Here is a 25086-nt window from a genome sequence, read left to right as displayed (position 1 = left end):
TCAGTTTAATTTTTTCCCTTGTGTGCTTTAGGAGAGGCGAAAGAGAAGGGGTGATAATAGTGTAGTTGTTTTGGTGGCTGCAGATTAGGCAGGGTGTGTGTTTGATTTTCTTTTTGCTGTGAATGAATGGATCTTTCTGTGCCTGGGCCCAATAGCTGCAACAAGATGGCGTTTGCAGCAAGGCAGCTCTCATTTTTCAACTCCTCCTCACCACAGCTTTGCCAAACTAGATCTTATTTCGTAATTGTATTTTAGATTTACTTTCTCGTTCTCTTTGCTTTCTTCTTTTTTTTGGGGTGGGGATAGGAGGAGCATTTGGAAGATTGTTGCAAGAAATCTGTGGGGGTTTTTTCTTAATTTTTTGTGAGCTTCTCCAGATAGGAACTAGGTGGGAGGAGTAAATAGTTTTATTGAAATGTTCACATAGGCTCTTACTGGATAAAGGGGTGACATATGATTTTCTTTTTTACCTTGCAGCGCCTGCTTAATACCATCAAAATGTTCTTTGTTTTTATTAAGCCTGTTGCTGAAAAACAGTATTTTAAACCTAGAGCACAGGTATACAAAGACTCTGCTGGGGCTGTGTACTGTTGCTGGTTCTCTACTAGCCAGGTAATCATCAGACCCCGTGCAGACAGTTATGTTTCTGTAAAACAAAAGAGTCTCCCATCTGCTTCAGAATGCTGACAATTTGGGGAGGCTTTTAAAACTGCTTTTGACCCGGAATTATTGTCATGCTCTAGGTAACTGTTCTTTTTATGGGAAAGAATAAGAAAGGTTTTGGGGATATTAACAGTTCTTTGTCTTAGAAGTATTTTAAAATGACATTACAAAATTCTAAAGCCTTTTATGTGTGGTTTTTAGTATCTTTTAAGAAAAATGGACTTTCAGTTTGTAACTTTTATGATATTTCACTATAGTGCCAGGCTTCTTAACTTTGGTAGCCTAAATAAAATAGCTTGGTTAATATTTGATATACTGGACTCAGGCTTAAAATAATGTACTACCAAGCAAGAAAAATAAGAAATGCTTGTTATGTCTCCTGTATTCAAACGACCTCCAAACCTTTGGTAATATCAACCTTTTTAGTCCCGTTTATCTATGACTTAATGTATACTCAGTTGTTCGTTAGTTTACTGTAATAGCCCAGCTGTAGTTCATACAGAAGGAAGCTAGGAAGCAGAAGAGCTAATTTGCAGTTGAGGCTTGTGCTGTTGGGTTTTGTTCGGGGGGGGGTTTTTAAAAGCAAAAAAACCCTAAAGCTGAAATTAGCTGAATGCATGTTACTCCTCTAGTATGTCAAGAACAATATTTTAATCAATGATACTTGTCCAATAAACTGTTAATCCCATTTGATGGTACTTTTAATGTGCTGTTGAACTTGAAACTAGTTGTGCAGGTTTTTTTGGTATTAGTATTTTGGCCTTTCAGTACAGGATCAGAAAGGAGTAGGGTGAAGTGGGATTCTGTATTGGGTAAGATAAACTGCATTTATCCTTGTTTAGTCCTTGCAGCTGCTAGGTCAGTACGTAGCATGAAATCTTTGACAATACGTAAAGTTAGAATTCCACAGTAAATCCAAGCAGAACAGCTTTTAAATCACCTCCATACCTCATGGAAATCTGCAAATGTTGTATTTAGACTTAATGAGAATTCCTCTTGTGTAAGTAACCAATAAAGTTTTGTATAATTAGGAAGTGTGTAGAATTTTGTGTAGCGTTATTCTTAATATCATCCAAGAATACATGCTTTACAGCTATTAAAAAGTTTAAAACTAAAACAATTAAACTTAGAATAAAAATATACTTAGAATAAGAAAATCCTTCAATTAATACAATTACTTTCAGGATCCTTTAATTACAGTAGGAATGTATATCTTTTGTGTTTGTAGGATGCCTTTTCCTGAGATGAAGCAAGATGTTGTTGGCTGCAGTGTGTAATAACTTCCTGGTGCTTTGGAGGCTTCGATTTGGTCCTGTGGAAAACAACTATAACTGTTTCTTCTTAAATAGTTACTTAGTTATGATTTCCCAATCAGTGTGAAACAAGATGCCAATTCATATGAAACTTGTGTTGCTTTTGCAGATTCTTGTGATGCCTATTGCTGTAGTTAGGAATGTTAAGGAAGTGTTACATTTAGCTAGTTTTGTCCTTCTTGCAATAAAAAATTGGAGTTGCTGGCTTTCTGTGAAACCAGCAATAGATTTGTCTTCTCTATGTCAGGCTCAGCTCATGTTTTAGTCAGTGAATTGGATTAAATTCTTACTGTCCACGGATTTTGGCTCTCAGCATTAGTGGATTGGTAATTGATATTCTCAATTTTAATATCCAGTTTTAGCCATATGGCATACCGTATTGTTTCAAGAATTGCATTTAGTGCTAGTTTGTTACTAGCAAGTTGAAATGAGAAGTCGTGCATTCAAGCGGTTGAATTCTGCTTAGGTGAGTTGTCTCTGGCGTCTCTAATACCTATGTTCATGCCAGTATTTTAGGTGGTTTTTTTACAGTATTTTACTGGTTATGTTAGGGGAAAAAAATCTATAATCTTGAAAGCAACTAGCTTGTCTTAATCAAATGTTTCTTAAGCATGTGATTGAAGATAAAGTGGAAATTCTTTTAAGGGAGTCTCTTGATTGCTCTAAGTGCAGACTCAAAATAAAAAGAATACATATTCTATTCAAAATGTTTTTTTTTTCTCCCCACTGATAATGTTGGAACTAGTATTAGCCAAGGTCGTGATAAAAAACAAAAATACCCCCAAGCCCCTATGTTTCTATTTAACATAGTATCTCAATTTATTATTTCTTCACAGGGTGTCTAGTATGCTGGGGATTTTGTGTGCATGGATTTGTTTTTCACCAAACAGAAATGTATGCAGAATCCATAGATACTTGAGCCAACTGGTAGTTCAGCAGAACATTAAGAGGTTTTTAAAAGCTTTGAGCTGGCTATGAACAGTACCTTTACTTTAGATGCCAAAATAATCAATGTAAATTACTGTGGAAGGCTTCCTAGTACAAAAATATGGATACTCCAAAATAGGTTTTGAAGCAGAATACTGCATTTTTATTAAAGCACTAGAAGAGCGCTAAGTAGAGAGAAAGGAGATGGTTAGCCTTTGAATAAAAATACACATTTAGAAGTATTTTTGGGAACATAAAGATCAGATGTTCTTGGCCTGCTTTTTTTAACAGATGACCTTCTAAAACGTGTTCTTTATAATTAATACCTTGTAAGACTATGTTCGTTTGTATTGCTTGTGTCCATTGCATTTATTAGAGTGGTATAGAATGCGTTATGATTTCTTAGTCTCTTGAAATATAATGAAATATTTCTGCTTGTCTGGAAGACTTCAGTTGGAACCTCGGGTGTACTAGGTACAGGGGTAACGTTTGCCTTTCCCAGTATATTCATAGACATCCAGCAATCTTCTTTCTTGAACCCAGCTAGAGAGTAATGACATGACAATATTCATGCATGCCATCTGGAAACAGCTAAGATATGGTGTTGCTTGCTAAGTGTATCTTACTCTCGGTGTTACTGGGGATGCTGTAATTAGATGCCTACATGATAATTTGTATGTGTAAGCCAAAAAAAAAAAATTTTTTTGGGGGACATCATGGAAGTGTAATTTGTAGGGAGTCTTGGAAGTCATAACTTCAAATTCTGTCCAGGATTTCCAGCACTGGCCTGAGCACTCAGTTGTTTGGTTCTCAAAATTTTAAAGTAGCAGAAAATAAGGATCCCATACAAAATGTTATACGTTGACCTGGCTCTTGACATTTTAGTTCATTGGCGGTGGGAATGATATGGCACAGGAATAAGTGCTTGAGAAAGCAGTTACAAAGCAAATACTTGAGTTATTTAGATGTTGCTAGATTTAAGTCTTGTTGAAATACAATACAGATAACTATAGCAGGTTTAAAATAAGAATGCGTTAGAAGACGTTGCAGGTGTTCAGAAGACCTGGCTTTGGATTAATGAATATGTTACCCTCTGTCAGCTATGCCATGGTAATTACCCATGCCTACACTCTTCAGATAAATGCAAGGTTATTCAAATAAGCGTAGCCCTGTCTCATGGGTGACCAAATTAATCTCAATATCTTGAACAAAATGTAGGCTGAAAGAATGTATATAGATGACGCCTGTGGGTCAGCTAATGCTGGAAACTTGCTCATGAGTCTGAGCCCTGTTTGGCTTGTAGGCAAGCAGAATCTGTAGGTTACTATCAAGATCTCTGAGATTTCTTGCTGATTTGAATACTTGAGTAGAATTGTTTTTAAATTATTTTTTCTAAATATTTTTGGCTTAAGAATTGTTGAAAACAAGGTATTTTTGTCCTTGTCACAGACTTATGAAGAGAAGAGCTATGGTTATTTTTTTATTTAGTGGGACTGAAGGGTTAAAATTTGGTCTTTCTGTGCTGGGTCTGTTTTGGAATCCTAATAATGGATAATTGAAAATGAGTCTGAAGACTTGAAGAAGGTGATCTGAGGGAGCTTAAAGGAGACAAGATTTAAGGTAGTTCTCTAATTGATGGTGGTAAAGACAGGCTAAATCTTCAAATTATTTTCATAGATGGTATTTAGAACTTGATGAGGGGAAAAAAATTAGTAGCAGATAATAAAGTGAAGGGAAAGAGAGTGATTAAAATCTAGTTGCCATTTTAATGTGAAATGTAGTTCATTTCTGTAAGTAGTTTGCATGAAACTGCTTCATTAAAAATATGTATTTTTATTTGATTAAGTAGAATTTCAGCCTGTCAAATCACTGCAATTTCTAAAGGTTCTATGTGTAGAAAAGAAATACCTTCTACATGTTATAAGGATCAATTGAATTTCAGATTGCTAAATATTTTTTTTTTCTGTGTGTTCCTACACTGGTCTCAGGAAGGTTTGCCTAAAATTTCTTGCCAGTTATGTTTATCATGTTTTTCTCAGATGAGAATATTTTTGCCGTCTTCTTGAAAACTGCAGTAATGCCTGCCAGCACTCCCAAAAAAGAAAATATTAATTATCTGTAATTAGATGGATTAGATAATTTTTTGTAGCTTTATGTAATGCCGTCCTATATTAAAAACTATGTAAAGATTTTTGTCACTATTTTCAGCTCTTTCATTTTTTTTTTTTTCCCCCCCTAGCAAAGGGGGGAAAAAAAAAAAGTAAAACCAAAATACTTCTCTCTGGAAACTCCTGCATGCCGTCTATCAAAGTAGTTGTGAATATTTTACCAGTTCAGGTATCGGTGATGATTTTGCTCATCCTTATTGCAAAATCAAACTGTATTGAGTATGGAGGACTAAGTAAGAAATTTTGCAAGGCTGCTTTCTATATGACTTGCAGAAAGGTGAACACCCACAAAGCTGACATCACTGACAGGAAAGCAATGCCTTGCTTCTGTGGCTTGTTTTTTCTTCTGTTACAGTAGCCTTAATTACAACAGCTGATTCCAGTTACTTTCTTTCTTTATAAGAAAGAAAGAGTTTCTGCTTAACTATTGCAGGTGAGCTGTTAATTCTATACATCTTTATTTTCTTACTGCTTTTCTGGCCTTCTTGCCTATTTTGGGCTAGATTTAGGGAACCATCTTAAAAGGCTCTTCAGTAACATGTGCTTTGTTACTGACATTTTAGGGTTTATTGAAATCTGTCAATAAACAGAGGTTATCTAAAATTATTTGCAAAACTATGAAGTTATTTGACAAGCTGAATGGGTTTTGTTTTATTTTTGTGAGATATCGAAACAAATTTCCAACACTGCTCTGACAGAAGAATCCTTAACTGTGCACTTCAAAATTGCAGTTTAACTTCCGTGGAAACTGAAATGTATGTGCCCAGTATTAATGGTGTATGCTTTACTGTAAAGACTTTCTTACTGGGACATCTGTGATAACACAGGGTATATTTTACTAGACTTCTTTTGCTGAGGGTTACTGAGCAGGCTGTTGAGCTTACAAATATGTTTTTGGAGGTTATGTGGTATGCTTGTGTCTGTCCAGATGTTGTGCCTTGCAAGCTACTGCCCGAGGTGTTGCTGCCCTTTTGTAGTTCATGGGGAATGTGGCTTTCTTCTGGAATTGGAGAAATTGAACTGCCCTGGTATGCTACTCCCTTAAAATTGGAATGCTTTGTATTCAGTCTGACTGTTTGGACTTTAATATGTATTTAAGGGATTTACCGAGACAATTGAGGGATCGGAGGTGGGTCAAAGCTCCAAGGTTAAAAGCGTACAGAAGATAGGATGAATGTGGCTTTTTTGTTGATGCAGAGACCTTAAAAGTTAATGCTTACTTATCTTCAGTAGTGAAATTTGTGAGGCCAGGCAGAAATGTTCACTCCGTAAGCAGCATTGACCAGAAGTTCCCAGACTTATTTCTTAGTTTGATATGTGCGCAATACTAATATTTTCTAGTAAGATCTTTGTGGTGAAAGTGCAGTAAGTCTGTTTTTGCCATATATGTAAAGTTCTGTTCCAGTTAAGTTTATTTAAATTGTTGAGCTGATACATCTTAGTTGACACCAAATGGTTCAAGGTATGTGTTGAACGTTAGCAATGCTCGAATCTCAAAATAAAAAAAGTAAGCTTATGTTTTAGTATGTAAAATACCATGACTTATAACTGCATAATACAAAACTTAGTATATGTTTTGTTTCCGAGAAATGAAATAATAGTGCTCAACAAAGCAGGCCTATGCATGCTTCAAGATGCTGAGAATAAATCCATTTATAGTCCTCTTGGATTTTTCCTGTTTAGTTCCCAAAACTGTTTTCTTCAGATAGCTTAACAAATGTCTTTGGAGGGGGGTGGTGGTAATTTTTTCTGTTTGTCTAGAAAAACAAAGTAGACGTGATAGTCTGCTGAAACCTTTGGTACTCAAAATAACATTATACTGTACTAATTAAAGAGCTTTCTTTGTTGGAACATATGTTTGATATTCCTGTTGCACATTCTTTGTGAAGTGGTAAAATACTGAAGATACGCTGCTGTCTGTTTAACAAAGGTGTTGTCTGTACAAAGATCAAGAACGGTTTGCTTGATGCTTATGGCAATTTAATTGTGCTCCAGGTTACTAAGTCCTGGATTTCACTACAAGTTGTCAGATATTATCTGGCTACTGCCTGAAAACTTACTGTAGAAGTTAATATACAGTACTTTGCTTAAAAGACTGTATAATACTTAAAGAAAATGAAATAATATTGAACAGAAACAATTTAACAAATTTAAAATCTTGACTCTAGTGTGTCTTTAATAGATGCTTGAGAAGTTGGGCAGGTTTTTTTTCATGTATGAAAACTCAAATGTCATAGAAACTTTGGACAGTGAAGTCAAACTGGTTAGTTCAACTTACTGTCTTCCTTTATTCTTGCGCCTATGGACAATAGGTGAAGCTTCAGCATTTCAGGAAATACTGCGGTTTGTCCTACAGAAAGATTAATTGCTGATATATGGGGGAGGCGGAACTTGTGCAGAACCTGCATTTGGGGCTTTAGTATCTGGGCACAGTAGTTCACAGTTCTGAGTACTTAAGTATCTGATTATTCAAAGTCTCTCATTAGTCTTGAATTTGACATACTACAAGCTCAGGATATCCAAGATTCAATTATGTAATGATTTCAAAAAGAAAAGTCTGTCTCCTTATAATCCTTGTAGAAAAGGAAAGAACATCTTAAAACCACCATAAACTCAGAAACTTTGAGACTAGAATGAAGTTCTCCCAAACATTTTGGAAATCTTGGACAAGTCCTTAGATGTGAGAAGATGCCCAGTAATCCTCATGTTTGCTTCTACTCTGATTCTTCTCTCTTCCCTTTCACTCGGAAGGTAGAACTCACGCTAAATCAGGCATTGGAAATTTCACTTTTTTGTTGTTTGCTACCCTGGGGATCAAATATAAAGCATTTGAACAGGTTTTCTTGAGATAAGATGGGATGTTAAGCTGCTAGCTAGCAGTGACTACTTCTTTGCCTGGACACATATCATGGAGAACTCGAGGTTTAATTCATTTGGTTTTGATTTCTCAGTCTAATTTATCCTGTAGTCATTTTTTTATTCTGTTTTCTTGCAGTTGTGACTTAAACTCGGAAGGGCTCACTCTGGGGAAGCCAGTTATTGCTGCCCCTTTTCACAAAGGTGGCGTAGACATCTGCTGCTCAGCAGCTGTCTTGCCAGTTCACAACTTAGCGTGTTAAGGAAACCAAGATGGCACATAGTTTATTACGATGCGCTGTGCTGCAAAACTGTGATAGATCGACTTCTAGTTAATGAGCAGCTTGGCTCTTACAGAAGATGAAGGAACTTATAAAAGCAAGCTGAGGTGGAAGCTGGAGCTGGAAACAATAATTGTGTTTTTCCCAAGTTGGAATCCTTAATGTTCTGTATAAGGTGGAAGTGGCCTGTCTTCAAAGCTTTCTCCCTTTCTGTTTTTAAAGGACCAAGTTGCTATATTGTCTGCTGCAGTTAGTGTGTTTTCTGTTTTAAAAACAAACTCAAAACCACCCTCTCCTCAAAAACCCACGTAGTTTTGCACAACAGTAGTGTCCAGGGGCTCCAAATAAACATGAAGCAGTGCTTGTGTAAAGGGGGTGTGCAGAGGATCAAGGAAGTCAGTGCAGAACGTTGAGCTACAGGTTTCAGCTAACCTCACTGGCTGCTGGCTTTGTTAAGCAGACTTTGCTTTTTTGGATTCACTTTGCACGTATTTTTTCCCCTAAAATAGATTGGATTGTCTTCTGATATTTTAATTTTTGTTTTTCTTAGTTAATTCCCACCCTGGCTCCTAAACCCAGTAGCACTTTGTTTTCTTTTTACTACATTTTCCTCTTTATTTTGATCACCTCACCAGATGCATGCTATCTGGAAGAATACAACTGCTACTTAAAGACTAATGCCAGAAGTTTTAAGAGGGTTAATGCAGTACTATGGAAAGAAGAACGTCCAAGGGTGAAAGCAAGTATTTCCTGCTGTACCTTTGTGCTTTCTGTTATGATACTGTCCCTGGGTTGTACCTGAAGTTTAACTTTCATATCGGCATTAAGCATTGTTGCGTTGTCTGTTCCCAAACACTACTTCTCAGCCTAATGTCTTGAAGGTCTCCTGTGTTACTCTACTTTTCAGTCTGTCAACCTTGCTTTTCTTGTTCCTGTTCTTCTGTACCTTAACTTGTTTTGTATCAACAGTACATATCAAAATACACTCATTACTGGGAGAAATCAATGAGGTACTAGGGGGTATAAATCATTGCTATCAAAACTAATGGAACTGCTTGCACATTGATTAAAGATGGGTTATGTTGATTGCAGAGCTAGAGAACAAAGTATTTGCTCAGTCTATTTTGGGTAAAAAGATTAGAGAAATCATGCCATATTTTAATCTCTACTGAGTATTCTTTTATCTGGTATATACATACAATATGTTTTGTGGATTTTTAAGGTCTACTGAAAAACTTTTTATCTTCAGACTGGTGCTGGAAAGCAGTTATTTCATGGTGTAACTTAACTTCTTTCTAGCAGTGCTCTGTTCATCTCTTACGGAAAAACAGTGTGCTGTTTGAACACCTGAATTCTTATTTCAATGAAGTAAATGTATTCTTTTTATTAATTAGCTGAAGCTTGGATAAGATCTTTAACACAGTTGTAAAGAATGAATATTTTTTGGTTAGACGACCTCTGAGGCTGTTTTGTACAGCCCGCGTAGCAGAGGCACAGAGAGAGCAGACTGTTTCTTCAAATGTCTTAACTACCATAATTTTGTTGAGGCAGGATGTGATGGTCAGAAGGTGGCTATCAAGTCTTGTCCAGCCTGTCTCTAAGATGGGGTATCTTTGTTGCTTTTATTGGATTTTTGAATTATTATTTTTATAAAAGCTTAATACAGTAAAGCTTGCTTACTTTCTCAGAGTCGTTCTAAGTCAGAGCACAAAGAAGAATCCATGTTACTGAAGTACTCTTTCAGGATTCGATCTTAACAATGAAAGGCATTTTGGGTGGAACTCTTGATCCATGTGGTAAAGCACAATTCAGATTTGATAGAATATAAATTATCTTGCTGCTTCTGGAAACATAATGCGGTTTTCATTAGTGTTTTGAGGGCCTTAGTGCAGTGAGACATGTAAGCACATGAGTATCTCAATTAAAATTTGTGTCTACATGCATGGATGAGGGGGATGCTTTTCAGAAGCAAAATTGTCCATTAAAGACCACCTTATATCTGTAAGTATCTCCCTTAGCTCAAGAATAAGGGTATGTTGATGTGATTGGCTATTTCTTCTGATTTTAAATGGTTTGACTTTTAAGGATGTAAAAGTCTTATTGCTAAATGTAGAATTCTGAAAGTTAGTTGTATTTTTTAAAAGGGTGTAAATAGGAAGCAGCTGATTCTCCTTTGACTCAGTTGACTCTTTACTAGCTGGCATATGTAGAATGAAATGGATGATTCAGCTTCTGTTGATAAAATAGTTGAGCTGGAACTTATGGAAATACAAAATACAGTGATAGGAATTTCTACTAATTTTCTGTGCTTATGCATGTACATAGTCTTACTGATTTTTTTATTAGTATTTTTTCATGTCTTAATTTTGCTGGTTTTGTTTCTGGCTTTTGTATTGTAAATAAGTGATCACACAGCCCATTTCCTCCTCTAATATAATAAATATTGTAGTGAAGATCTTAATATACCTACTGATGTCACTGTAATGGTAATACCTGAAACAGTACGTGATTTTTAACAAGGTTGAGAAGATCATGCCAATACAGATGTGTTGGCAAACGGAGCTGAGAGAAATATCATTCAGGCTTTTGGAAAATACTTGTTCTTCTCTTACGCTTTAACCCTCGGTCAGTGGCAGTTGATCCACCTGATGGATTTTATTGTAATCTTCAGGATTTTGGTAACAGGAGGTGGTGTAATCACCTACCTCTGCACCAGGTTTTGCATCTTGCTGTTCCTTTGCTTGTGGATTCAGTGCAACATGATCCAGTCACATGCTGTGCTCTCCTCAGCATCTACTGTGAATTATCTGGGGAGAGCTTGAGCAGAACGTTGTCGTGATAGAGAAATACATCAGTCTTCGTGAGGACTTCTCGAGCATGTTTAAATCACAGAAAATCAACTGAAGACCTACTGGAAAACTGGTATACCCAGAAGTGACTTTTAAAAAACAATCTTTGGAAACTTAATGAGAAATGACAAGAATTATCTTTCTTAATAGGATTGCAACTTACTATAGGCATGTTCTTAAATGTGTTTCTAATGTTGACTTTTACTAAAAAGAAACCAGTATACATATTTAGGTGTGTAATGTGTTTTCATTTGCTATGTTATGGTTCTGTCACTGATTTGTCACACTGGGATGATGTGAAAACTGGTCCTGCAACAGCGTGCTTCCATTTCTAGCTTCTAGGAGAAAATGTACTGTTTATAGCTTGCATTCTGAACTGCCCTAAACCTGCCACCTATAGATTCAGCTGATCTAGATGAGACATTACACATTTTCTGAAAAGATAATATCCTGATACTGTGGCATTACTTTAGGTCCCCTGGGGAAGAAATAATGGATTTCTTGGTTTGTTTCTCGTTTGGTTTTTTTTTTTTTTTTGCATTATTTTGCTTAACTTCTATGCAGGCACATTGCTGATAACAGTTTGCACGCCAGGCAGCCTTCCTGTATCTGAATGATTTGTGCTATAGTTTCACCCCCTTTTTTTTTTTCCCCCCTCTTTTGCCTCCTTAACACTTCTAAATCCAAACTAGGAAACTGTTCTTGTTATTAGCAGCTTTCCAGATAGCTCCTGCTATGCATGTTTTCTTCTCCTTAAGTAAAGCTCTTAAGCATTCCTGATGCTGAAGGGCTTATGTAAAAAAATGTATTTCCTCAAAAAATCACAAAAAGTAACTTTATCACAATTCCAAGGGGATATAAATAGTTACTGTGACTTAAAAAAAAAAAAAAAAAAAAAAAAAAAAAAAAAAAACCAAATTAAAAAAACTTGAAGGATCAATGGTATCTGGACAAATGGCACAAAGCCTAATTGATTCGTATTAGTGGGCCTGAGAAAGTAACTAATACCTTCTTGATTTGTCTCTAGCAGTTAAAGTGCAAAGTGTGGTGTTTTGTTTTGTTTTTTAGCCTAGTAAGACCTAGTTTTTGTTTCTGCAGCTCATGAATAGTTAGTTGCATGTTGCAGAGAAAGTGTTTAGATCCAGCAGTATTTGGTTACATATTCTTACCTTTGTAGCTACTTTTCTGTTCATGGCAATAATATTAACTCTAAATATAGAGAAATAAGGTGTGTGTCAGTGGCGATAGTATTAAAGTAGGATTGCGATATCCCTGTTGTGCAAGTGCTCTGCCCTGTTTAGGCAAACAGAGATTCTGGTCAGCTTACAAATGAAGTGAAAATGCCAGTAAAAACTGGAGGTTAATGATAAGAGTTGAAGGAAGCAATGACAAAGATGACAGTTAAAGTCAAAAACTACTGTTCAGTTACTGTAAGGCTCTGCAGATAGAAGCATCTAGTAATAAATGCTTAGTCATTTCTGTGTTGGTTAATTAATAGTAATATATTCTTCAATGCTGCCTGGGTTTTGTTCTTCAGTCTGAAGGGAGATGTCTAGTAGTATGTAACAACAAAATTGCTTGGTTTTGGATAAGGGGATACTTTATTAAGTGACAATTTTCAGTAACTTATTTTCTGATAAATGTAGCTAGAAATTTATGCACAAGTAGGTTCTAAGTTTTCCTGACTTACTGTGGTTTGTTTGGTTGTTTGGTTTTTGGGGTTTTTTTGTTTTTTTTTTTTTTTCAATTTTAAGATCAGGAAAGATGACAGCCAGAAATGTCACTGGCCAGCTTGATAAAATTGATGCAATGTGTTGCTCTTCAGAAGGAGTAATTGCATATAGATAATTTTGAACAAAGGAATAAAACCTAGAGTATTGGATTTTGACATTCTTAATAAATAAAAGTTTGTTGAAAACTGATGCTAAATATCAGTAATTTTTGTTCTTAAAATAAGTTAGCTTCCTGTGCCTACCACTTATCAGGAAGTGTTAGAATGCTCTTAAATGTGAATTTCTTTCAGAGCAAGGCAGAAGAGAAGAGATGTAGTTAGGAAATCTTTTGATTTGGGTTGCTAAAGTAGCAACAGTTATTAATATTCGTGAACTACTTCAAAGATCTCCTAAGACCCCTCTTTTTAAAAAGTGTGATTTTAATCATTTGGCTTTAGGCATCTGTTAAACTTGTAACAATCAGTTCTTTTATTTTTACATAAATACTCTGCTGTACCTAGAATTAAGATTTTTAAGATTTTTTTAATATAGCTTGCAGATGCATTTAGAAACTATTAATGAAGTGACCTGTTACAGTCCAGATTTTATGCTTAAATATTGCATCAGTATGATTTTTTTAAAAATGTAGGTCATGAGATTAACATCAGAAAAAGTGCACAAATTTCTTCAGGAGAAAAGCATTTCCAGATTTTTGCTACTAGAAATAGGTAAGGGGGGGTGGAGTGGGGAAAAGGACATGTCACTTGTAATCTTAAAGATCATAGCTAATAACAGGGCTGCAACTTTATACTGGTAAGTCATGAGTGGAGCTTAAATGTATTTTCCTCAAGATCTTGTGCATGAGAAACAGGTTAAGGATTTCATTTACCAGAAAAACTTGTCTTTGAACAGAGCAAACATAACAAAACTAATATTTTAGAATCTTGCATTACCAGGTATTCTGCAGAGGTTTTTTATGCACAAAATTGCTTAAGAATTAACATCAGTGACCCCCGTAGAAAGCTGCCTAGATAAAATGGGACCTGTAATTCAAGAATTGAGCTATAAGTAATAATGAGGCATTTGTGAAATCAGTTCGTTCAGTTACAGGTATTTTTAGCTTGTGTAACTATTATTTTGTACTTGCACGCTATATTGAAAACGGAAATTAGCGCTTTAACCAGCTAATGTAACCGTTGCATAATGAACATTAACACTTATCGACCTGACGTTCGCTTGTTTTGTGTGTACTTCACACTAATACATGGAAAAATGTCTACTGAGCACAACTACTGCTTCAGCTGGAAACTTGGCAGTTCTTCAACACAAGAAGAAGCCAATATCTCCACAGAAATGGTCCAGCCATGCTAGCCTTTGACTACAGAAGTGTTTTCAGGAAGTTTTTAAAGGAGTTGGACAATCTAGCATTGTCCCTACTAGGGTAATCTGTTTTGCAAACCTGTTAGTAAGGTATTGCTTGCTTTTCAAAGCTTATGTGCTCAGAAATTATAGGCACAGCAGACGATGCTCAGAAAGAAGACATCAAATAAATGAGAAGGGGTTGTATCCATTCACTTGAGCATATTTAGACTTATGAATTTGTAATGATTATTTTATACTTTTATAGGCTGTCCTTCAAAGCTGCTCGTGTAGGAGGTGACAGCAAAGACTAGGCTTTCTGGAATACAGATCTGTACTCAACGAGAAAAGTCTGAACTAGAATTAACTCTTGGAGGAGCACATACACATGCAGATACCAAAATGTCCTTCAAGTTTCCAGCTGTCTGGTAGAACTGTTTATATTGGTAGTTAGGACCAAGCCATCAAACTGAGGATAGGGTGGGTTTTTTTCTTTGTATACAGAATAATCTTGAAGCATGGCTTTAAATTTCAAACTTCTAATTACTGTTGCCTGGTGGCATAATCGGAATTTCATGTTGGCAGTGATGTGGAAAGATCATTTAATCTCTTGGGCATCAAGATACTGTTCTATGATAATAATCAGCTATGTAGATTGAAATAATTTTAATAAACTTGCAGTTTCCAGTTTCATAAATGTTATCTCTGCCCTGTAGTTGATACGTTATAGGGGTGATAAGTGTTGGGTACCTGAACAGAAGCATCTGCCTGCTAAATTAGTGACTGCCTGCCTACATACACCTTGCTCGGTGTCAGGGTGCATGTTGATAAGGAAGATATACCAGAGCAGCAAAGTAACTTCATTTGAAACTGTTGTTTTACCTTAATAGTAATATTGGTGTTTGCTAGCAGGTTTTTGGTTTTGTTTTTCCCTCCAGTGAAATCATCTCTGGTTGAGTGCCTTGGATAACACAACCTTCTGTGCCACTCTTGCAGGAGAATGTGTTATGCAAGGAATTTTTGAAATTCAAATGGTGTAATGGTCATGGAAACTAGTTTTTACTAGTGTTGATTGAGATCTGTTTTTAAACTATGTTGATAAAGGCACTCAAAATACATGTCTATACAGAAGACAGCACACATTGATAAAATCCTCCTCTGAGCCATCTTTAGGCTGAACACTTCTCTCAGCCTCTCCTCATGAGAGATGCTCCAGTCCCTTAATCATCTTCAAGGCCCTTTACTGGACTCTCCCCAGTAGCTCCGGGTCTTTCTTGTACTGGGGAGCTTGGAACTGGACACAGTACTCCAGACATGGCCTCACCAGTGCCGAGTGGAGGGGAAGGATCACCTCCCTTGACCTGCTGGCAGTGCTCTTCCCAATGCGGCGCTGGATGCTGTTGGCTGCCTTTGCCACGAGGGAGCATTGTGGGCTCACGTTCACCTTGCAGTCAGGCAGGACCCCCAAAACATGAAGTGGCGTGCTTCTCTTGGGGACTGGTTTGGGGTGGGACCCCTCCTGCAGCTGTGCTGGAGCTCTCCCTGCTAAAGGAAAATTGGCGTTCCCTGTGCTCTGTCCATGTCCCTACAGCAAGGGCAGCTGCTTATGAAGCCTGATCAAACCTTGTCCCAGGGGCTGAGCCAAACCCTCAGTGGGCAGGTGTCTTGTCTGATGTGCCGTGCCTGGCCTCGTGTAGGTTTATGTATGATTGATGGTGTGTTTTAAGAAGCTGGAATGCTTTTGCTGCAGTTCAAATATTGGCCTTTGGCATCTAGTCAATGCACATGTAAAGCAGTCTTAAGAAAGTATGCAGGTGGAATGAACATCCAGAATATTTGGGGTTTAAGCCTCTCATTGAATCCATAGGTCAAGAAGAAAAATGTGTTTATGCAGCTAATGGCTTTGGAGAGGGCTACAGTGAATGTATTTCATCTTCCTAGGAAGTTGCTTAATTTTGGAAAGTTGTTCAGATTTGCTATGATATTAAAGTAAAATACTTCTAAATGCTTTCCCTACTCTTCCAAGTCCCTTTTCGTCCTTTCTTCCCTCTTTTCTTCCCTGCTTTCCCCAACCTTGTGAAACAAAGTTGTAGTCTCTTCTGCAGAAGTCATCTTCATGAAAAGACTTGTATTCTGGTGGATGTTGGAGTTGAGATAAATTTTTAGGCTGGGTTTTCACCTCAGTGTAACTACTTTGATATCTTTAAAGAAAAAAGAATATTAGGCTGACAGCAGTTAGTGAGTACCTGTAGCAGGGAAACTTTACCCAGAAATGATGATGCTTTTGCCTTCTGGAGTTCCTCTATTGTTTTTTAGTCCAAACTGCTGTGCTGCTTTAATTGGAGCAGAAGGCTGTGGGAACGTGGGGACACTGGGTACACCAACCATGTGTAGGGCTGGCTGACCTCCAGGTGCTTTGGTGTAATGGTTTAACCACTTGAACCATGCTTAAAGTAGTCTGTGGTACTTTTTGTTCTCTCCTGTTTTAGAAACCCCAGTTCTTGATGTTGAGAACCTCAAGCTCTCAGCTAAGCGGGGTTATAAGGGCTGATTAAGGCGGAGTGTATGAAGCTTTTGTAACAAGAACTCTTTTTTTGCTGAACCAGTACTGTGGTGCGATGAATGAGCTGGCCTGTAATTTTCATGTTGCTTTTACCAGGCTACATTTTAGCTAAAAATGGAAGCTTGTGGCAATGCAGATCTTTTTTCTTAAGTAGCTTGTCTACTTTTTGTTCTTAAATGAGCTCCATCTTTAATCTAGAATTGAAAATATCTCAGTTGCCAGGATTGCGTTCTGCAGGCATCACAGGATGCTTTCAGCATACCTAACTGAAAACTTAACCTGGTTTGAAAAATAAACTAAACTTTGTGGAAAAGTTTGCTGTTATGCTTCCTTACTCTTCTTGCAGGCTGGTTAAAGTAGCTTTTTTGTTTTGTTTTTGTTTTTCTTTTTTGCAGAAGGCATATGAAATCTGCAACACCTCTCCTGCATTAATGAGGGTGCAGCACAGGACAATAATGGTGTGTGTTTTGGCCTTTGCTATTGTGTATTCTGTGTGCTGTTAGTGTTCCAGCATAATTTTACTTGTTTACATTTCAGGTAATTCTTTCAGAATTTCATTAGATTTCATTATCTCTGCAGTGTGGGCAAATTTTTCTGTCAAGACTTCTGAAAGTTGAATACAGTTGATCTTTTTTCAGAACTTAAAATAGTCATGTCATGTGTTTGTGTCTTTGGGGGGGGGGATGGAGTTTGGCCTCTATGTGTGAGTTACTGTTTTATGTCTAAAAGTGTGTTGTTCTGGCAGTAACAAACAAAACTGCTTACACTGTGATGGTTTCATAATCACAGTATTAAACGGTTCATCTATAAATGAGCTTGGATGAGGATGACCCATATCCTAAGTAGCTTAACCTCCATACCAGACACTGAAGTGGTTTGTAAATTCTCCAGCTAATAGTGAACTGTAAAATCAGAAAGACGCATTACATGTAAGCATTTCTGTTTAAAGTATACAAAGTTGTAGACTGGCTTTCTGATTTAAGATTATTTTGTTTCACTACATTCTTGCTTTGTGCTTAGAATAATATTCCACTGTCCTGATGCAGCAGCTTTGAAGATGTACACTCAGGTGTCCATTGACATCACCCATAGCCCTTGTCTTGCTGTGTGATAGAGACAGATCGCAGATGTTTTGAACATATAAGCGGTTGTCAATGTTTCAAACCTTGGGATGAACTCCATATAATTATTTGTGCTGCCAGAGGAAAAAATTGTTCCAAAATTTCTTACAAGAATTTTTTTCACCTTGCTACAAAGCCAATGTGGATGTTAAATCTTTACAGTCTTCCAGACTGCAAGTGTGAGTTACTTAATGTGTCGAGTTTTACTTTTTTACTTTTTAATATCTTTAGTGATTAGAAGTCATAACTCTTTTCTAGAAAAGAGTGTTGTGCTCTCACTTGAGCTCGTTAGTAGGAGGTTTATGTAACTTCTTTTGATAAAATAGATATCTTGATATTTAATTGTGCTTAGAAAGCAAGCGTACCTCAGGAACAGTATTGAGCAGAAATAATTTCAATGCTTTGAAAATGCAGATTTGGGGGGGCACTTTGTAGTGCAGTGAAAATTAGTCTTGTATGAGTGAGACAATGTTTTGTTACAATCCTAAACTCTCTGATAGTATGGACTTCTGTATCACTATGGGAGCAGAATTAATGGTCTGAGGATTGCAAGAGTTTTCTTGGGAAGAGAATGTTAAAAGCTTCTTGACATGAGCAAGTCCTTTGGTTATGTTAGTATTATTAAAGCAATGCCCATTTCCTTCATGACGACCAGCCGGCTGTTTAAGTTAGCTAACAAAAAACAGTATGTGCTTTGATAGTACTTTAATTTCTGCTAGATTTGTTAAGAAATTGATGTTATTTCTTGATAATTGTACTAATTCTGTGTTTTTTTTCTTTTTTTCCCCAGAATTTACATGTTTGACAGCAGAAGTTGGCTTTCTACTGTAGTGAGAGAAAATGTAAGTAGGGAAATAAGGTTATTTATTTTTTCTAGTGCTTGAGAAACTCACACTATTTTTAAAAGGTGGCTAACTTCAGGTTTTTAGCTGTTAAACTGTGCAAGCCTAAAGTACCTGTTTTCTGCTTTAGCCATGTATATTCTTATGTCAACAGGAAGGATTTTAAAATGGCCAGGAAACCTGCTAAATAATAGATGTTAGTGCCTGCCTTATTTCAGAAATGGAACTGGCAAAGCAGAGGGAGACCACAGATGAAACTGTTTCATCTCAGTGGGGCAGGGAACTGTAATAAATAAAATGATGAGAATAGTTATTCTCTCATGAATGAAAAATTACTCATCCTCCATGTTTCACAAAAGAAGTCCAAATTTCTTTTGAGCAAAGTGGCTCTTGTCAGAATGTTCTTTTCAATGTGTCAGTATTATTTAAACAGAACCTAAAAGTTTCAGAGTTTATATTCTGTGTAATCATAATTATTACTAATATTCTTGGAACAGTGAATCTTCATTACCTTCCAGACTATAACTTCAAATGTTTCTGCCTCTTGTGAAGCCCCTCAGTCTGTGAGGAACATAACTAGTTAACCGTGTGTTGTGTAGAAAGCATTTCCTCAGTTAAATTTGTTATTTTCAATTACTAGATATTTACCTGTTTTTCAAAAAACAAGCAGCAAGCTAGCCCTGTCTCTTTGTCTAAACCTGTCCTCTGAGGTGTTCTCTAATTAGTCACCCTTGTCAACCCTAGGCACCTCCAGTGTTCCTTTTTTGGAGGAGCAGAACCTGAAACTGAACCGTGTTCCCAGTGTAGACAAACCTTTGCTTTTACTCCGTGGCATTATGATATTTTCAGTATGTTCTGACCCATTTTCTGTATAACCTTTTGTTTTGTTTTAACAAGTGCTGCATATTAAGCCTTAGTCTTTGAGTTATTCAGTGCATGTTCTGCATGCTTTTTATTCCCTTCAGGTATAAACTTGTATCACAGAAGCTTGTGTGATTCTGTACATTTCTTATGTTGTGTTCCTGTATATCTTTTCTATGATTTCTAACTTCAAAAATTATCTATACCTTTTTTTTTTGTGATCACCATATCTGGAGATGCGCGTACTTCAGGATCAGAAGGCACCCCTGAATTTTTTTGTCTTCTGTTTTAGATCATGTAAATGGGAGAGAGAACACCTGAAATTTGTTCCACAAGCAATTCTGATCTTGCTTACTGTGTTTGCTATTGAATAAAAGTCAAATAGGAATCAATATATGCTTCTGATTAAATAATAAAAAAAACCCCTCAGCTTTTCAAAGCCAATATGATGTCGAAACATTTGAACTAACAGTGGATTGTGTATAATTCCTTTGTCATTGTGAAAATGTACAAGCTGCTGGGCATGTTGCTAATAGGATTTATGGTATCTAATAGATTAGCACAGCTTCATTTAATCAGATGACCTGCTATGAGACTGTCTGGTAAGCATAACATGAATTTATTATTAAGGCTGTAAAGTTTTGGCTCTGTTCTTGCAAATGATGTGTTTTGCTTTTCTTCTGGCTGTTTCATACACATTGGAGTGATGTGTATTAGCAGGGAAGATGTTGAGGGAACAAATATCAGCCAGCCTATTCATTTGGGAGAAAGGTGATTTGTCTAACCTTCTTATGAAATTACTGTGTTTGAGTAATACTCTAACAATATAAATTTAAACTCTCTGTGTTACCAGACTTTGCATCAACAATGGCTTGCTGGGATTACTTTACTTTTTGGTAGTAGTAATGTGTGGTAAAAATACCTTCTAACAGACAAAGTTTGGCCATCAAGGGATAGAATTTCTAAATATTTGACTTAATGATAGCTGTGATTTCAAATCTGTGTTCTCTTTTTTTAATCTGTAGAGATTATTCACAGGACAGGCTATTTAGGAGAGGATGGAAGACTCCATTCTTTTTTATTCCTTTTATAGGAATAGTGTGAGAAAATGAAATTTTAAGCATTGCCTCATTCCTGTTACTGGGTAGTTTTAGAGAGGAATCATATTTAACCCAAGAATATATGTTTGGATGAGTTGTATTCAACTCTTCCCATTTCTCTTATAATGTAGGGAAGCGTCAATCTACATATAAATGTGGTGGTATTAATGATACCTTGGTTTCAGTAACCAGACCTAATTAGATGAACAGCTTGAGCTCTGGAAAGGACATGAAAGTTGTGACAATGAAATGAGTGAATTTGAGTTCGTTCTTAGCCTTTGAATTGTTCTGTCACTGTTTTCTGAGTAGTGAACTTTACCTTTAAATTAGGATTATTATACAGGGATCCCAAGCGTATCTCCATTTGCAGGAAGCGTGTGGAAATTCTGTAGACTTCATAAGGCTTTCGATTCAGTTCAAAGATCCCGTGCGGTCGTTCAACATTTAATTGGCTGCCTGGACACATGTAACTTTCCTCTTAGGAATATAGCTTATGTAGCTTAGAGAAAAACAACCAGAAGTTGTTACTTTGAGATGAGTGAGGTGATAAATCCTTTTGACATAGTTGAATTGTGAAGTTTTATCATATATGGAAAGTAACAAATTAGGTTAATACTTGATTTTCCTATGTGGGAATCGAGGAACAGAGTGACTCTTGTATGGGTAACTTGTAAGACGAGATTAGAGACTTGGGTCATTTGGAGTAGTGAAGAATAGTAAACTACCTTGCAAGTATGCATATTGTTGTCCCTAGCAAGAAGAGAATTATCTACAAGGTATACTTGTCAACAAGATTAGGGGGAATTAGGCTTAGAGCAGAGACACTTAAGCACTTCAGCCTCTGGAAAGGTCTTGAGTGAGTTCAGCAAAGTGAATGTGTTATTCTTGAGAAGCCTGCCTTCAAGAACACAGTAACGTATTCAAAAGAAAGTGAGGTAAGCATGAAGTTGGCTGCTACCTATTTCTTCACAGCTATGGCGATAATTTGGAAAAAAGGAGTGTGGAACTCGTAGTGACTTTTTGCATGAGGTTTGCTTGATTTAGAAATTTAGTAACTTCTTTCAAAACCCCAGAAATAGAAGCATCATCTGTATCAAGCTTACAGTTTCTCCTAGAAACCTTCTTTTAAAATGGGGTTAAATGCCTTTAGAACATGCCAAGAAACAAGAATATATTATTTAATGATATTCAGTTGTGCTAGTTTGCAATGAGCATAGATCATATATTGAACAGTCTCTGCTTGTTACTTCTGTGTCTGTAATACGAATAAATCTGTATAAAAATTTCCCATGTATCGTATCAAGAGTGAGAATAGATGAAAATATTTGTTTTCCCATACGTTCTCCTCACCTTACCTGTTGTTCTTGCTCTTTTAAATATAGTTTTTTAAAAAATGCTAGATACTAGTAAGCTCTGCTGATTTACAGTATAGCTGAAAAGTACACAAGAGGATGGAACCCTTTTTTCTCCCCCCATGGATTTCATATTTCTGCCATAAATTTAGTTGCCTAAGACTTAGCGTGAAAGAAACAGAGGAGTAGCCAAGTTGGTTGGCTGGTTGTCCCATAAATTTTACAGTCTGCTTCAGAGAACTCCTATATTTTAATGCCCTTGGCTTCATTAGGATTTTCGTTTCCTGAGTGTTAGTGAGTTCAGTCATGTTGGCAAGAATTAGAACTTCCTGTTGATGTTGAAACAACGAAGGCTACAAAGGGAATGTGGAAATCTGGTTTCAACAATTCTTTGGGATGCTGTCAGAAATGCAGTCCAGAGTTTGGAGTTGCTTGAAATGTATAGGGGCTAACTTGTAACTCTAAAAGCATATCTAACTTCAAGATATGAACTTATCGTATGGATATATGATACTACAGATGGGAAAGACATCAAGGATTGTATGCATTCAGCTACTAATTTTCACGCAGCAAATATTGCAACATGAGTCTTACCTAGCAAGTGGCTGAAGGTCAAGATCCATAGAAGCTGCTTTAACAGTAGTAGTTCCGTTCCTTGAACTCTTTGCTGCCTGTGATAATGGAGACTGTATCTTGCATGTAGGTGTAAAGGTTTCTGTAGGGTTGGTAAACCATTTTGAAGTTGTTCATTAAAAGGAAGCTTTCCTTAAAACATTAGCGAGTGACTGTCTTGATGTGGAGTTCACAAAGCATTTTAGGAGCTTAGTTACACAGTAGGTAGGGCAGGTTATGTATACGCATATGCATCTGTGACTAACTGTGATAAAGTGCATTTATGAAATGACTCTGAAGATTGGGTTCCGTTACTGTGTTTAGTTAATTCTTAGATTGTGAAGGAGCATGGGTTGTTCTGCCCCTGCGTAAGGTGGGACTTGAAGGGAATGGAGGCAAAGTGCTGAGGCAGAGTACTGTCTTGAATTTGACCTGAGAGTTGGGAGTAGAACCTGTCTTGTGTAACAAAAGTATAGGTAACTGTAATGGAGGTTCTATTCGTGTGAAGACAGATGTGTATGTGCTAGTTAAGCTATGATATCCCATCAAATGGAGAATGTGACTTAATGTCCTTTCAGTTTCTTACATGGCTGTATCAATGTTACTGCTTCTGTGTTGTTGCAGAAGACACTCGGCCCTGTTGGGCTGCTTCATCTGGCTTTGTCATTTGCAGTAGTACCTTTCAGTGCATGCTATATTGAGCAATAAGGCACAAGCATGAAATAAGCTTGCGTGATTTGTTATAAACTCAATGTATGCAAATAATCCAGAACGAAACTACAGGGTTCAGCTTCTGTGCAGTGGACTTTCTCAATATGACTTACTTCCTAGGATTAGTGTTCATCTCCTTAGGCCTCTTCCTGTTCCATACAAAGAAGTTTTGTTTCATTTAAATGCGAGAGAATTCTATTGCATAGTGCACAAATTCTGGCAGGAATAAATTGCCACTATTTTAAACTGTATGTTCCAGGAGAATGTATCTGCTTTGACTGACATTAGATTATGCACCCTATTATATTATTAAATAAAGCTGCATGTAAATCTTCAACGCAGTTACCTGTAACTCTGCAGCTGGAATTCTGGTGTCCTATATCTTTATCTTAATCCCATCATTGAGTTGCTGTGACTTTGAGCAGAACACTTAAGTTTTGGATCGTAATTTCTTTCTCTGAAATAGGAATGATACCATCTCTAAATTCTTTGTGCTCTGCCTCAAGAAGTTGGTATTTCCTTAGTGGGAAATGGGCTTATATATTAACTTAGAGAATGGCAGAAATAGAACTGCATATCAAAAAGCCAAAATATCTGAAAATTTGCACTTTATTCTTAAGAACAGTCTTTACGGTTTCTTAATTCCTTTATGACAAGAGTAGTGCATAGTGTTTCACAATGTGCGTGAACTACACAAGAGCTGTAGACAGTGATGACTGCATGCTATAAACTGTAGAGACACCCAGGCACAGAGTGTTTTGTCTTAAATGTAGAATGAACAAAACATCCTGAGAAACAAAAGAGCGTTCAAAAGAAAAGAAGGTGGTTATAGGATAATAAAATGGGTTTTGTCTTAACTGGATTTTTGGACTAAGCTGAACAAGCAATCTTAAAGGGGCTTAAAGATAACCCTGGAACCAGAAGAGAGAAAGAAGAGACCTAGTTTCACAATAAAGTGAAAGGACTTTGAAGCTGTGTGAATGTAGGTTTTGAGACAGAAGCTAACTGACTAACTGAAATGCCTTTTCTTAAAATATTTTGGGTTTCAGAGAAGAGTATAAATTTGTAAATGATGGCATGACAAGATCTGACATTTGTTCCTTGAGGCCCTTGGTTTGGAATACTAGCTACTATGAAGAGCACTCCGAGATAAGTCTGGTTATATTGGATAGCAATGTTTAGGGAATGTTGAAGTCTTAACTCTTTTGAAACTTCTTTTCTTTCGACAGTGATGTTTGCTCTACTGCTTTATTTGCCTTTACGATATGTTCTCTATTACTGTGACTGGATAAAAATTTGGAAGTTATCCTCATCTTTCTCCTTGGGAAGGGCTTTAAGAAAAAAACAAAACCCGCACGCTTGCAAAGATAAATAAGCTGATTAAATCTTAACAGAATAATATGCAAAGCTGCTAGCAAAGCATTTGCTTTGTTTAATAGTAGAGGTTCAATTCTGGCCAATAAAATGTTCTAAAAACACACTACCAGTGCTTATTTATAAACTCCAGGTGCTCTGTGTAGCATTTGAAAATGGAACCAATTATCTTTTTCTGCAATAAAAGATGAACTTCTTCAGCATCTTATATTGGTATCAAGCTGCAGAGATTTTTAAAACAAGTTTAAGAACAGCTGAGGTTAGCTATGGAATGCTAGTGAAAATGCCAACAATATCTTTCTGGAACAATGACTTTTAAAGATAAGTTGTATGCTTAATGGAAAATATCTATGTGCTGCTTATATTGGAAAACAGTCCAATAGCTGAGGAACTCTAGGCAATAGTTGAGGGTGTTCAGTGAT

The 25086-nt window shown here is 36.7% G+C and overlaps 1 protein-coding gene across 8 annotated transcripts in view; it reads left to right on the top strand.

Annotated features, from left to right (window-relative positions):
- Positions 1-25086, top strand: part of GNB1 (G protein subunit beta 1) — a 44619-nt gene that overhangs the window by 2070 nt on the left and 17463 nt on the right. For 4 of the 8 annotated variants that reach the window (XM_087755579.1, XM_087755572.1, XM_087755574.1 and 1 more), the window contains exons 2-3: positions 17087-17149; positions 18603-18654. The gene's annotated coding sequence lies outside the window, so the exon portion shown is untranslated. Of the gene's footprint in view, positions 1-17086; positions 17150-17206; positions 17229-18602; positions 18655-25086 lie in introns of those variants that run through there. The other 4 variants (XM_087755575.1, XM_087755578.1, XM_087755577.1 and 1 more) reach the window with 2 other exon arrangements.

Source organism: Nipponia nippon, unplaced genomic scaffold, assembly GCF_047370975.1.
Source record: "Nipponia nippon isolate SJK-2023a ecotype South Korea unplaced genomic scaffold, ASM4737097v1 scaffold_19, whole genome shotgun sequence".
In the NCBI taxonomy this organism is placed as follows: domain Eukaryota; kingdom Metazoa; phylum Chordata; class Aves; order Pelecaniformes; family Threskiornithidae; genus Nipponia; species Nipponia nippon.
This window is presented reverse-complemented; position numbering and strand designations above follow the sequence as displayed.